This window comes from Hyperoodon ampullatus, assembly GCF_949752795.1.
Source record: "Hyperoodon ampullatus genome assembly, chromosome: 14".
NCBI lineage: Eukaryota > Metazoa > Chordata > Mammalia > Artiodactyla > Ziphiidae > Hyperoodon > Hyperoodon ampullatus.
The window spans coordinates 39202924-39218590 of record NC_136927.1 but is presented as its reverse complement, the minus strand read 5'-3'; positions in this window follow the sequence as shown (position 1 = coordinate 39218590).

Below are 15667 nucleotides of genomic sequence, written 5' to 3'. Positions count from 1 at the left end.
GAGGAGCTAGGGCCTCTTCCCAACTTCAGAGAGTGTTTTCCAGCAGAGGCTGCATCTCCTCCATGGTTTAGCTCATCACTGGGTATCCCCTGCTGTTACTGTAGTTCCTCCTGGATGGCCCCAGAGAGGGACACCAACCCCTCTGTGTGCCCCAGCAGTGACAGCAACTTCCTGCTGTCGCTCAGCCCAGGGTGGCTTCACCATCTCCTATTTGGCTTCTCAGCTGTTGGCTCATTTGTGTAATCAATTCCTTGTATGAAGTTCCCTCTGTTTGAAATAACTGGAATGGTTTGTGTTTTTCTCATACAACAGGCCTGGCCCGTGACCTCATGGAACATATACTGGTTCTTTTTCTTTATCTGCGTTTACTTGCTTTGTGACTCTTGGCAAATTACTCAATCTCTCTTAGCTTTGTTTGGTCTTCCTATCAGGAAAATACGGTAATAGTGGTACTCCCCTCATATTATTGTTGTGAGGATTAAATGCAATGATGCATATAAAGTGGTTAGCTCAGTCTCTGGAACCTAATATTAAATGTTAAAAAATGCTACCTATTATTCTAGGCTGCATGGTACAAACTGTTCCTGCCCCCACCAGGAGACAGCCATGGACTTCTTCTTCTGTGGCTCCATAGACATGCAGCTAGTGTTTATTGAGCACCTACTATTTCCAAAGTCTTAACTTATTTACTCTTGATAAATATCTCTAAAGTGTAGGTATTACTCTTCTCCTCATTTTCCAGATGAGGAAATCAAAGCACAGAGAGGTTGAATAACTTGCTCAAGTTCTCATAGCAGAGGAGGCATGATGTGAACCTGTGTGGGCTGCCTCTGGAGCCCATGCCTTTAACCTGCCCTGTAAACTTCCTCAATATGCTGCACTCCATTGTTACAGCAGGTAAGAAAGCGTCTCTCCCCTCAGATAGCTCACAGCCCAGCTGGAGAGACAGGTTCATTCATCACTAGGCACAATGCAGTGTGATACATGCTAATCATTCTTTGTGTGCTTGTTCATTCAGTCATTCACTCATTCAGCAAATTCTGGGCGTCAATTATGTACCAGTCTGTGCTAAAGGCTGGTGAGGAGGCTCAGGGTGGTTTGGGGGACCCAGACTTCCACACCTTCTCTAGCTGCTGAGTGCAGAGTGGTAAAATGGGAGGCTTCTGACATTTCCTTTATTTATTTATTTATAACATTTTATTGGAGTATAATTGCTTTACAGTGCAGTGTTAGTTTCTGCTGACATTTCCTTTTTTTATTCCTCCAAAGCACAGCACTTTAGAGTCAGACATATTTGAGTTTTCCTCGTGCTTCTTGATTTACTTGCTGTGTGACCTCATGCAGATTACTTAACTTCTCTGTGCTTGTTTATACATGTAAAACTGGGGCTAGTAATGATAATAATGATACCTCGCATGCTTAATGTTAAGGCACAAAGAGATGATAAATGCAAAGGTCTTAGCTGAGTGCTGGGCACACAAGAAGGGCTTAATTATCAGTTGTTACTACTATTTGTTGATAATGGTTGTTAATTGCCCATAACCACCAACAATGGAAGACTGTTGCTCTAAATACTACATCCCTTAGTTTGGCAAAGTTTTGCTGGTCTAACAAACCAGATGCATTCCTTCTGGCTTTTCAACTGACAAGTCTCAGCAGGATGAGAACAATGCTAGTAGGCATGACAGACAAATCATTAGCAAAGACAGAAAGTCGGCTGTTGTTTTCCAGGTGTTGCATAGAAGCAGTGACGAGAGCTTTAAGTTCTGCAGCCTTCCTCCACCCTGCCAGAGAGCCCAGCCCTGCCTGGCTCCAGCTCAGTCATGCCTGGATGGGTTTAAAGAGCCATACAGAGTGAAGTAAGTCAGAAAGACAAAAACAAATACTGTATGCTAACGCATATATATGGAATTTTTAAAAGCGGTACTGATGAACCTAGTGGCAGGGCAGGAATAAAGACGCAGACGTAGAGAACGGACTTGAGGGAGTGGTGCGGGGGGGTTGGTGGGGGAAGGGTAAGCTGGGATGAAGTGAGATAGTGACATGTACATATATACACTACCAAACGTAAAATGGATGGCTAGTGGGAAGCTGCTGCATAGCACAGGGAGATCAACTCGATGCTTTGTGACAACCTAGAGGGATGGGATAGGGAGGGTGGGAGGGAGATGAAAGAGGGAGGGGATATGCGGATATGTGTATACATATAGCTGATTCACTTTGTTGTACAGCAGAAACTAACACAACACTGTAAAGCATTTATACTCCAATAAAGATGTGAAAAAAGAAAAAGAGCTATAACCCCTTCTAATGCAGAAGGTATGAATTTCACTCCACAAACCTGGATCTGTGATACATAACATCGTTTACTGTAACCATGTCATTCCTATTTCTGGCTTCTTCTTCCAGGAAATAGAAACTTAGTAGTAGCCAATTCCAAGTCTAAAGGTGAGCTATATGCTGAAGATTCGCAAATATCTCCTGCATCTTTCCTGAAATCCAAGCACACATCTATCTGTCTACTTGACAATCTCACTTGTTCAATAGGCATCTCCAAATTAATAACCAGTCAAAACTGAACACTGACGTTTTCTCCCCAACCTCGCTCCTCCTACAGTCTTCTGCATCTCAGTGATGGCAACCCCATTCTTCAGGTTTTCAGACCAAAGACATCAGAGTCATTTAAAAAAAAATTTTTTTTTATTGCAGTGAAATTCACATAACATAAAATTAACCATTTTCAAGTGAACAATTCAGTGGCATATAATTCATTCACAATATCAAGGAACCACTACTTCTATCTAATTCCAAAATATTTTTATCAACATATAAGAAAACCCATACCCATTAAGTAGTCACTCCCCTTTCTCCATCTTTCCCTAACCCCTGGCAACTACTAATCTACTTTTTGTCTCTGTGGATTTACCTATTCTGAGTATTTTGTATAAACGAAATCATGTAATATGTGGCCTTCTGTGTCTGGCTTTTTTTTTTAACATTTATTTATTCATTTATTTATTTATTTGGCTGTGCGAGGTCTTCGTTGCGGCACGCGGGATCTTCATTGTGGCGTGTGAACTCTTAGTTGCGGCATGTGGGATCTAGTTCCCTGACCAGGGATAGAAACCCAGGCCCCCTGCATTGGAGCATGGAGTCTTAGCCACTGGACCACCAGGCAAGTCCCTGTGTCTGGCTTTTTTCACTAACAAACTGTTTTTGAGGTTCATGCATGTTGTAGCATGTACCAGTACTTCATTCCCTTTTATGGCTGAAGAATATTCTGGAGACAGTCTTGATGCCTCTGTCTTACACTCCACAACCAACCAACTAAGTAATCCGGTTGTCCACTTTCAAAATATTTCTTTTCTTTCTTTCTTTTTTTTTGGCCGTGCCACACAGCTTGGCTTGCAGGATCTTAGTTCTCCAAGCCTGTGCCCCATGCAATGGAAACACAGAGTCCTAACAAAACTGGACCGCCAGGGAATTCCCCAAAATATTTCTAGAATGGATTCACTGCTCGCTGTCTCTACTGTACCTCCTGGTCCCCACCATCACCTCTCACCTGGATTACTGCATTTCCTTATTCCTGGCCTTCATACACCCCGTCCCCACTCTTTCTGCTCCAATCTTTTCTCCACAGAGAATCCAGAGTGATTCGGTTAAAACCTAAGTCACATCATGTCCCTTCTCTGATCAAAACTCTCCAGCGCCCCTGCCCTCATCTCATTCACGGTCAAAGCTGAAGTCCTGACGTCTCCCAGCCTCCTGTCACTTCTCTGACTTCCCTCTGCCATCATCCTGTTGCTCAGTGTTGTCTGGCCACTTGGGCCAGAATCCTTGCTCTCAACACACAGGACCATCTCTCTCCTACCTCAGGCCTTTTGTACTCAGGCTCTTTCTGGAACATTCGACTGTGGTTTTCGGCCCTTAATTTCCTTTACTTCTCTGTGAGTTTTACCCTGTTGACCACTCACCCCTTCATGAAATAGTTTCTGTTCTTGCATTTCATGATGCCATGTCCTCATTTTCTTTTTTCCCTTTGTACCTGGCGGTTTCCTCTCAGATGCCTATATGAACTCCACTTCTTCTGTGCACCCCTTAAATGTTGGCATTTCACAGAGTTTCATGCAAGTCCTCTTCTCTCCTTTCTCTCCCTGGAGTGAGCTCATGAATACACCATCAGCCTAAATCCTTTTCTTAATCTAGACTCATAGTAATTGCCTGCAGGGTATCTCTCTCTCTAAACAGCCCTGAGGCACTACAAATTCACAAGTCCAAAGTGAAACAACCCTCCAAACAGCCAGGTTGTTCTTGCCAAATGGAATCCCCAGCCATTCAGTTGTCCAACATAGAAACCCAGCCCTAACCTTGATTCATTTTTTTTTTTTGCTTAGTTGCACGTCTAATCCATCACAAATCTATAAATCCCACTTCCTGATATCTGGAACTGTCTACTTCTCTCTTCCCCTCCCATAGTTCAGATTGTCACCTTTTCTCAGACAGTTGGTCTTCCGGCATCTTCTCTGGTCCCCTTCCAATTTATTATCCAATGCAGAAGCCAGAGAGACTTTTATGGAATACAAACGTGATCCTCAATTGCTAAACCTGCCACGGCTTTGATTACTCTTGGGATAAGTTCCTTAACCCAGCTTATAATACCATGCCTGATCTGGACCCTGTGACTGCTCCACCACCAAGCTTGCCTTCTGCCCTCTAGACAAACAGAACTAATTCTCCTCAACATACTATGCCTGTCATTTTTGCTTACATTGATGTTTGTCTGCAGTACTGCCCTTCCCATTCTCTCCTGCCTCTCTTCATCCTGTAACTTGTAATGTATCCCTCAGGTATCAGCTTAGAAACCACCCCTCCAGGAAGCTTTCCCCATTTTCCCAAGTCTGGGACAGCATAGACTGCTATGTGTTCACTAAACTCTGGTTCTTTTTCATCTTGGGCTCACAGTTGGACTACATTTCCCAGGCTCCCATGCAGACGGATGGAGTCATGTGGCTGAGTTCTGACCAGTGGTAAGTTCCTCAAAGAAAGAGGAACATGTATTCAAGCCTTAAAACCCACCATGAAAACCTCCAATGTCATCCTCCACAGTCTTTATTTCCCTCCTCCACCAGGTGGATGCAGGGGACCCCATGGAGAACTCTGACACCCTGGGGGAGGGCAGTGGAGCCGTTAGATAGAAGGATCCTGGATCCCTGAATGACTGCATGGAGTGGAGTCCCCCTGCCCTCTCCCCAACCAGCATGGGATTATAACAGGAGAAATAAACGTTGCTGTATTAAGTCACTGAGAATTGGTTGTCTGTTAAACAGCAGTTAGCCTACCCTGATAAATACATTTGAATTAATTGATCTTCCCTCCCCCACCCCACCCCATTCTCCCATATAATTTTTTACCTCCCACCAGAGCACTTACCATATTAAATAGCAACAGCCTCTCACCTGCCTCTTCACCTGTGGGAGGATAGGGATGGATCATGCCTGTCTCATCCTAGGTATAAATGGGCATCCAGCTCAGCACCTGGATTGTCACAACTACTAAATAAATAGTTGTGGAATCGTTTTGTGGTTGTTGGATTCTCTGTTCCTGGGTGCCTATTTTGGTAACTTGCCCAGGACTGGGATCCCTCCTGCACCTCCCCAGTCCTCTCCCAACACTCAGGACCTGCCTTTGACCCAGTCCAGTAGCTAGCTGGGACTACCTGATGACACAGTTCCTCAAGCTGACTGGCCCCCCCACCACCGACCCCAATTTCCCTATATTGACACGGTTCCCAAGCCTGGTCTCCACCGACCTGTCAGGATCCCTGACACTGCTAAATTTTCTCAGGCCTGCTGTCTGCTTTCTGGATGTCACACTTGCATCTGCTGGACTGGATTTCCTCTCAAGTTCTGGAACTTTCCTGGTGACAAGCTGAGGCTCTGGCAATGGGGCAATCACCAAGCTATGTTGTTAGCAAAAGGTAGGGGTAGGAAACAGGGTATATAGTGTACAATAATTTGTGAAAAAATCAAAAAGATATAGATACATTGGAGCTTGCCTAAAAACATTTTTAGAAGAGCACATCAGAAATTGGAAACAGAGCAGCGTGGAGGTAGGGTAAGAGTAGAGTCCTGGGACTTGTCATGGAGGGGGACTTATCTTTTACTCAATTGTACTGTGTGGTAGGCTGAATAATGGCTTCCTTCCCCTTCCCCAGCAAAGATGTTCATATTCTAACTCTCAGAACCTGTGAATATGTTGCCTTACACAGCAAAAGAGATTTTGCAGATGTGATTAAGTTAAGGACCTTGACATGGGGTGATTATTCTGGATTATCCGGGTGGGTTTAATGTAATCACAAGAGTCCTTCCTTATAAGAGGGAGGCTGGAGGATCAGAATTAGAGGAGCAGATGTGATGTTGGAAGCAGGGTGGGGGAGGGAGGGGCATGGTGGGAAAGAGAGAGAAACAGACAGACATTAAGATGTTCCTCTACTGGCTTTTGGTGCTGTTTTTGGTCTGTGCCTGTTCACATTTTCAGGTTCCAGAATCCTTAGCTTCAAGTTTGGGATATATGAGACAAAAAGAAACCCAAGGAGCTCAACACTGTGTGTCCCCTGGTCCCAATGTCCCTAATCTGTCTGCTTTCTTCTCTCCACCTGGCAGAGTCTTCTGATGTTGGTGTTATATATAATGTCCAGAGTTTTAAATTATACTTAGTGGGAGGACTAGAGAAAAGGACTTCACTCTATCTTTCTGAAAGTAAATCACCAGTATCTTTTTGAGGTTTACCTGGTGATTGTAATGTGGAGCCAGAGTTAAGAATAACTGTGATTAGACTTCCCTGGTGACGCAGTGGTTAAGAATCCGCATGCCAATGCAGGGGACACGGGTTCAAGCCCTGGTCTGGGAAGATCCCACATGCCGCAGAGCAACTAAGCCTGCACGCCACAACTACTGAGCCTGCGTTCTAGAGCCCCTGAGCCACAACTACTGAAGCCCACGTGCCTAGAGCCTGTGCTCCGCAACAAAGAGAAGCCACCGCAATGAGAAGCTCGCACACCGCAATGAAGAGTAGCCCCGGCACGCCGCAACTGGAGAAAGCCCGCACGCAGCAAGGAAGACCCAACGCAGCCAATAAATAAATTAATTAATTAATTAATTAAAAAAAAAGAATCACTGTGATTAAGGAGTAGGAGGAGGGGGAAACAGCATTATAAAATATAATTTACAAAACACAAATACATATGCATAAAAAGCATCCGGAGGGAAAAATGACAAAATGTTAACAGTAGTTATCTTTGGGTGGTAGGATCATAAGAAATTTTTAATTATAACTTTTTATTTTGAAATAGTTTAAGACTCACATAGGGAGATCCATGTAACCTTCACCCAGCTTCCCCCATAATAATATCTTGCCTACTAGTATAATACTATTAACTCAGGTACAGGCGTTATTCAGATTTCACCAGTTTTTAAATTACAGGCAATTTTAATATCCTCTCTTTTGTTCATCTGAACATATTTCCTGTATAACAACAAAAATTAGTGAAAAACATCGATTCCTCCTTTAGTGTATCTGAGCTTGCTCCTTCCTGCCTGCTGAGGTATTTCCTATGTTTTCTCTTCTGGCTGCATTTCTCCATCCACGTCATAAACATCCTCCACAGAACAACCAAGGGAAGGAAGGTACATGGGACAGACCTTCACTGTCCTGGAAATCCACTCATTCAATAAATCTCTTTGACGTGCCTACTGGGGGCCTGGAATCAATGGAGAGTTACCTCCAATGCAGCTTTCATTGCCTATATTTTTTATTTTCTGTGTATTATGATGTTTTGACATCTTAGAAAGAGTCTGGCTGGGGAGAGACTGCCTTTCCTGGGGCGAGCCGATTAGAGACAGCAAGGGACTCAGCCTTTGATTTACAAAAGGACACATCCAGAGCCACATCTTGCTTTATCTGGTCCCCATACCACAGGAAGCAATATCCCTGGCCTTAATCAACCCAGAGTCAGATACCAGGTAACTAGGGACCACTCCTATAGGTAAGAACCTGCTGAAATTATTCAGACTAACCCATCCTAGCCATGCTTTCTCCTCACTCCTGCTTTCTGCCTGCTGACCACACTGGACTTTCCCCACATTGCCCTGTTTCTAGGACCTGTTATAGAATAAACTGTATTTTCCTGAGCCTCTCCTGTGTTCCCTCTTGTGGCCATACCTGACTGGCCATCACGTAAGAGAACCTAGAAGAAGCTTCCTCCACCGGAGTGCATACTCTAGTGTATGAGACGGACATTAATATTATACCTGTGAGTGTAAAACTATAACCATGAGGAAGAAGTTCATGGTGCTCAGAGCATTTTAACAGGGAGATGTGACCCAGGCTTGGGGTGGGGGTGGGGGGGTCAGAGGAGGTGTCCTTGAGGAAATGACACGTGGGTGAGATCTGAAAGGGTGATCAGTAGAAATTAACCAGAGAAGTGGAGGAACGTTTTCCAGGCAGAGGGACCAACACGTCAGAGGCCTCACCACTGGAGCCTGCGTGCAGGATGACCAGCCATCCCTCCTTGCCCGAGACTGAGTTAGGGTTAGGGTTAGGGTAGGTTCTGGGTACCATATTTTCAGTTTTAAAACTGCAACAGTCTTGGGTAAACTGTCCTAGTTCCCCAGGGACTGGGGGGTTCCTGGGATACTGGATTTTCAGTGCTAGTGCTGGGAAAGTTCTGGGCAAACTAGGAGGAGTTGGTCACCCTGTATGGCATCTTCAAGAAATTGAAGAAGGTTCTTAGAGTGAGTATCCTTGGAAGCAGGCCCTGAGAAAAGGAGTCACGTGCAAGGAGTTTATTTGGGAGGTGGAAGAGGAGGGAAATGGGGAAATGAGACAGGGAAGAGAAGGCAGCCAATAAAGGGGACAGTCTTGCTCCACTGAGGGGTCTCCAGAGAAATAGAACCTGTAGGAGACAGGTAGGCAGGTAGACAGATAGATACATAGACAGATAGATATGGATGGATGGCTAAATAGATAAATAGAGAGATAGATATGGATGGATAGATTGTCAAATGGATGGATGGATGGATACATACATACATAGATATATAGAGATATTTGTATTAAGGAATTAACCCACATGAACATGAGGGCTGGCAAGTCTGAAATCTGTAGGGTAGGCTGGCAGACTGGAAACTCAGGCAGGAGTTGATGCAATCTTAAGGCAGAATTTCTCCTTTGAGAAAGATTTCGATCTTGGCCTTGATCTTATTGAAGCCCATCCGTATTATTGAGTATAATCTCCTTTACTTAAAGTCAATTGACTATAGATGTTAACCACATCTACCAAATACCTTCATAGCCACATTCTGATCAGTATTTGATGGAATACCTGGTACTATCGCCTAGCCAAGTGGACACAGAAAATTAACCATCACAACGCTCAAGCCAGTGACTCCTGTGGACAATGGGTTTAATCCTGCTGGGGCATACTGGGAGACAGCGGACACACCAGAGACACATCAGAATCATCCACCCAGGTGAGGGATATTGGGTATTTACACTCCGATTCTCATCAGCCACTGTCTGACAGCTGCTGCAGGGGGGAGGTGGGGAGATGGGTGGGGAGGCAGGTAGGCAAGGATTTCCAGAGACCAGTGGACCTGCTCAGGCAAAACAGAGCCCTGAGGTGGTTTGGAGGAGGGGAAGGGTGGAATGTCCACTACAGAAGGCCCCTGGGAATCAAGTGCCGAGAGCAAAGTAGAAAGGGGCCGGGCCACAAAGACTCCTGTAGGCCATGTGAAGATTTAAGGCTTTAAATCAAGAACAATGGAAAGGCATTATGTTTGGGGGGTGGGGGGATAAGGAGAGGCATAGTGACCGGATTTGTGTTTTCAAAGGTCTTTTCATTGATTCTGTTCCATATAGATCAGTGGAACAGAATAGAGAGCCCCAAATAAACCCATACATCTACAGTCAATTAAAGACCTTTTAAAAACACAAATCTGGTCGTTATGCCTCTCCTTACCGCCCACCCACCCACCCCACTTCAACAAAGGAGGCAAGGATATAAAATGGGAAAAAGACAGTCTCTTTAGCAAGTGATGTTGGGAAAGTTAGACAGCTGCATGTAAATCAATGAAGTTAGAACACACCCTCACACCATACACAAAAATAAACTCAAAATGGCTTAAAGACTTATAAGACATAACACCATAAAACTCATAGAAGAGAACACAGACAAAATATTCTCTGACATAAATTGTACCAATGTTTTCTTAGGTCAGTCTCCGAAGGCAATAGAAAGAAAAACAAAAATAAACAAATGGGACTTAATCAAACTTAATACAAGCTTTTGCACAGCAAAGGAAACCATACAAAAAAAAATGAAAAGAAACCTATGGAATGGGAGAAAATATGTGCAAATGATGCGACCGACAAGGGCTTAATCTTCAAAACATACAAACAGCTCAGGCAACTCAACAACAACAAAACAAACAGCGGGATTCCCTGGTGGCGCAGTGGTTGAGAGTCCGCCTGCCGTTGCAGGGGACACGGGTTTGTGCCCCGGTCCGGGAAGATCCCACATGCCGTGGAGCGGCTGGGGCTGCTGAGCCTGTGTGTCCGGAGCCTGTGCTCCGCAACGGGAGAGACCACAACAGTGAGAGGCCTGCATACCGCAAAGAAACAAACAAACAAACAAAAAACAGCACAATCAAAAAATGGGCAAAAGACCTAAAAAGACATTTCTCCAAAGAAGAAATACAGATGGCCAACAGGCACATGATAAGATGCTCAACATCACCAGTTATTAGAGAAATGCAAGTCAGAACTACAATGAGGTATCACCTGACACCTGTCAGAATGGCCATCATTAAAAAGTCTACAGGGGCTTCCCTGGTGGCGCAGTGGTTGAGAATCTGCCTGCCAATGCAAGGGACACGGGTTCGAGCCCTGGTCTGGGAAGATCCCACATGCCGCGGAGCAGCTAGGCCCATGAGCCACGAGCCTGCACGTCTGGAGCTTGTGCTCCACAGCAAGAGAGGCTGCGACAGTGAGACGCCCTCGCACCGCGATGAAGAGTGGACCCCGCTCGCCGCAACTAGAGAAAGCCCACGCACAGAAACAAAGACCCAACACAGCCAAGAATAAATAAATAAATAAATAATCAAAAAATTAAAAAAATAAAAATAAAAAGTCTACAAATAACAAATGCTGGAGAGGGTGTGGAGAAAAGGGAACGCTCCTACACTGTTGGTGGGAATGTAAGCAGCCACTGTGGAAAACTATGGAGGTTCCTCAGAAAACTAAAAATAGAATTACCATACAATTCAGCCGTCCCACTCCTGGGCATATATCCAGGCAAACTGTAATTCAAAAAGATACCTGCACCACTATGTTTATAGCAGTACTATTCACAATAGCCAAGACATGGAAACAACCTAAGTGTCTATCAACAGATGAATGTATAAAGAAGTTGTGGTACATATGTACAATAGAATATTACTCAGCCATAAGAAAGAATGAAATAATGCTATTTACAGCAACATGGATGCAACTAGAGATTATCATATTAAGTGAAGTAAGTCAGAAAGAGAAAGACAAACACCATATTACATCACTTATATGTGGAATCTAAAATATGGCACAAATGGGAGCTGCTGAGCTGAGGTGCTGATACAGCCATTTCGCACTAGGACGTCCAGTCTGAAGTGCCGGGAGCAAGGTCTCTGATCGTGGCCTCCTATGAGGAAGTGAAACCAGACTCAGCACAAAGGGAAAAAAATGTTCCGGAGTTCTGAATCAGAGACTAACCACCCCTGGGGCAGAATTCCTGTGAGGCCTCCAGGCATCCAATAAATGCTGTAGGGCTAAGGTGATGAGAGCTGCCCAATGGAGAACTTAAGAGTAGGAGCCCAGGGGGAGACCCTTAGAACAGATATGGGGAACATGGAAGCATTCCACAGGGACCCCCTGAAATACCTGGGAAGGGCAGCCTGATACAAGACTGCAACTCCAGTGGATCAATTAGGAGAAGAGCTCAAACAAATGTAATGATTAATGGAAGATGGCGAATACAAGGATATCTGGGTTACAATGAACTCAGCAGTACTGACTATGAATTCTGTGTCCAGAACTAGAAAGACCATGGTGAACAAGACAGACATGGTCTTGAATCTCACAGATACAGCCACTATGTACAAATATGAAGTTGATTCCAACAGAGATTACAGTCTGTGAAAGTGTCAGCAAACTTTTTTCTATAAACCACCAAATAATAAATATTTTAGGTTTTGGGTCATATGGTATCTGTCACAACTACTCCACTCTGCCATTGTAGTGTGAAAGCAGTCACAGACAATGCATAAGCAAATAGGCATTGTTGTATTCTAATAAAGCTTTATTTATGGAAAAAATATGGCATAAATGAACCTATCTACAAAACAGAAACAGACTCATAGACATAGAGAACAGACTTGTGGTTGCCAAGGGGGAGGAGGGTGGGGAGGGATGGAATGGGAGTTTGGGATTAGCAGATGCAGACTATTATATATAGGATGGATAAACAACAAGGTCCTACTGTATAGCACAGGGAACTACATTCAATATCCTGATACAAACCATAATGGAAAAGAATATAAAAAAGAATCTCTATATGTGTATAACTGAGTCACTTTGCTGTACAGCAGAAATTAACACAACATTGTAAATCAACTGTACTTTAATTTAAAAAAGAGAGAATAAAAAAAAGATCTTTAGCCTGTGATGAGAAAAGGGGCAAAGAGGATGTGGAGCCACTAGCTTGGAAGATCTTGCTGGAGTCCAGGTGCCAGATGGTGGAATCTGGGAGAGAGTGGTAACAGTGAGGGTGGAGAGAAGACAGACTCTAGGGTTGTTCAGGGAACTAAAGCAACAGGTCTTGGTTATTGATGTAGGATCATTCGGAGGGTACTGAAAAGAGAGTATCAAAGCCATCCCTACTCCAGGAATCCTGGATTTATTTTAAAAACCTCTTTTTTATGTGTTGGGGAGGGGAGATAACTGGGACCCCAGAATGGACCAAACAGCCCAGAAGTTGCCTGCAACAAGTTGGACTATGAGAATGACCTTGCCTGGGACTTCGCTAGTGGCACAGTGGGTGAGGCTCCACGTTCCTAATGCAGGGGGCCCGAGTTAGATCCCTGGTCAAGGAACTAGATCTCACATGCATGCCACAACTAACAGTTTGCATGCCACAATTAAGGAGCCCACGTGCTGCAACTAAGGAGCCTGCCTGCCATAACTAAGACCTAGTGCCACTAAATAAATTAAAAAAAAAAAAAAAGATGACCTCATCTGCTGCCTGACCTGTTTTCATACCCTAGGATGCTTATTGCATAATCAGAAACCTCCTGTCGAAAATACAGCTGGAAGATACAGTGTAAATGGAGGGTAACCATGGAAAACATTGTTTTGGGCTCTCAGCACAAGGGCAGATCTCATAACTAGAACAGGGATGGTATGAAGTTGAGAAATCAGACACCCAGAGTCCATCACCTTGAAATGGGAACCCTTAACCCTCACACCTTGGTTGTCCAAACATCAGATGCTCCTTAAATGCCCACCTGCTTTCTGTGTCATATTTTGTTTTGTCCACTGTGTGGAACAAAGGGTGGATTTAACCACTCTGGTGTGGGATTGGGGGGCGGATTAAGAGGGGATGGGAAGAGCAATGTCACATTAGGGCTTTCCCAGTTGTCCTTGGCTTTACAAAGTCAGGTGTAATGAGAGGATCAGATGGTGGTGGTGTAATCTGACAAAACTGGAATTTCCCCACCTCTGCTCCAGGCACCATGAGAATCTTCCTTTGAAGGCAACATTGGCCCAGCTGCTGACCAAGAAGATGGGGACAGATCACTGTGACCTGCCCATACAAATGACTAGAAAACCAAACTGAGCTTTAATTTCCAGTGGTGTCTGAGGCCAGGCTACAGCGTTTCTCATCTCCTCCTCGGCCAATGTGCTCAAGATGGAAATCCACGGTGGGTGGTGGTGGGGGATTGTGGAAAGCCCCTAGTTATCCACGCCTCCTGGTATTGCTGTCCTTGGGTAGTTGCCCTCCCACATTTACCATGATGGGTCTGAGTGGTTGTCAGAATAATGGCCTCCAAAGATTCCATGTCCTAATCCCTGGAACCTGTGAATATGTTAAGTTACATGGAAAAGGGGAAATTAAGGTTGTAAATGGAATTAACATTGTTAATTAATTGACCCAGAGATGGGGAGATTATCCTGGATTATCTGGGTGAGCCCAACGTAATCACAAGTGTCCTGAACTGGGGAAGAAGAATGCAGAAGAGTCAGAACCAGAGAGATGGCTTCATTAGAAAGACTCAGCCAGGCACTGCTGGATTTGAAGATGGAAGGGGGCACAAGCCAAGGATTGCAGGTGCCTCTAGAAGCTGGGAAAGGCAGGAAAATGGATTCTCCCCTAGGGCCTCCGGAGGGAACCCTGTCCTCATGATGCATCTTGAACTGTAGCCCAGCAAGACCCATTTCAGACTTCTGACCTCAAGAACTGTAAGCTAATAAATCTGTGTTGTTTAAAGTCAGTAAGTCTGTGGCAATTTGTTACAGCAGCAATAGGAACCTAACACAGTCACGTGGCTAATTTCATATGGCATCATTTCTGAGACACGTTGAAAGGACTGAGGCTTCCGTTTTGAGCTCTCCTTCTCTCTCTCTCACTCCCTTTCTCTAATTATTTGTTCTGAGGGAAGCCATGCTGCGAACAGACCTACAGAGAGGACCACATTGCAAGGAACTGAAGCCTCCTGCCAACTGCCATGTGAATGAGCTGAGAAGCAGCCCCTGCAGCCCCAGTTGAGCCTTCAGAGACCACAGCCCTGGCCAGCAGTTTGACTGCAACCTCCATGAGAGACGCTGAGCCAGAGCCACCTAGCTAAGCTGCTCCTGGATTCCTGGATTCCCCCTCATAAAATGTGAGAAATAAATCCTGTTGTTCTCAGCCACTAAGGTTTGGGGTATTTGTTATGTAAGACTGGATAACTAATACAGGGTCATTCCATACTTTTCTGGTAACTTCACATAACATGTTTCATCAGGCGCTAAGTTCTACAGACTCTACTTCCTAGTGATCACTCCAGCTGTGCTCCTACTCTTGAACGATTGCAATGGTCCTCTCACGCCTCAAGACCATTGTACCTGCTGTTCCCACTGCTGGGAACAGTCCAACTGGATCTTCCCATAGTTGGCACCGTCTCATCAGGTCTCAGATTAAATGTCACCTAGAGAGGCCTTCTCTGATCATCCTGTTTCATATTGCTGTTTTATTTCACACAGAGCATGTAACACACTCTGAAATTGTCTTTAAAGAAAAAAACCATTTACTTGTTTATTTGTAAATTGTCTGCTTTCTTCAGTAAAACATAACATCCATGAGGTCAGGAACCTTCCTTGTCTGTATCCCCCAAAGCTAACACACCCCTAATATATAGAGGGTGTAGTTGGCAGAATAATGACCTCCCAAAGACGTCCACATCCCAACCCCCAGAACCTGTGACTATGTTACGTTACAAGGCAAAGGGGAATTAAAGTTGCAGATGGAATTAAGTTTACCAATCAGTTGATCTTGAGTTGGGGAGATTGTTCTGGATTATCTGGATGGACATGATGT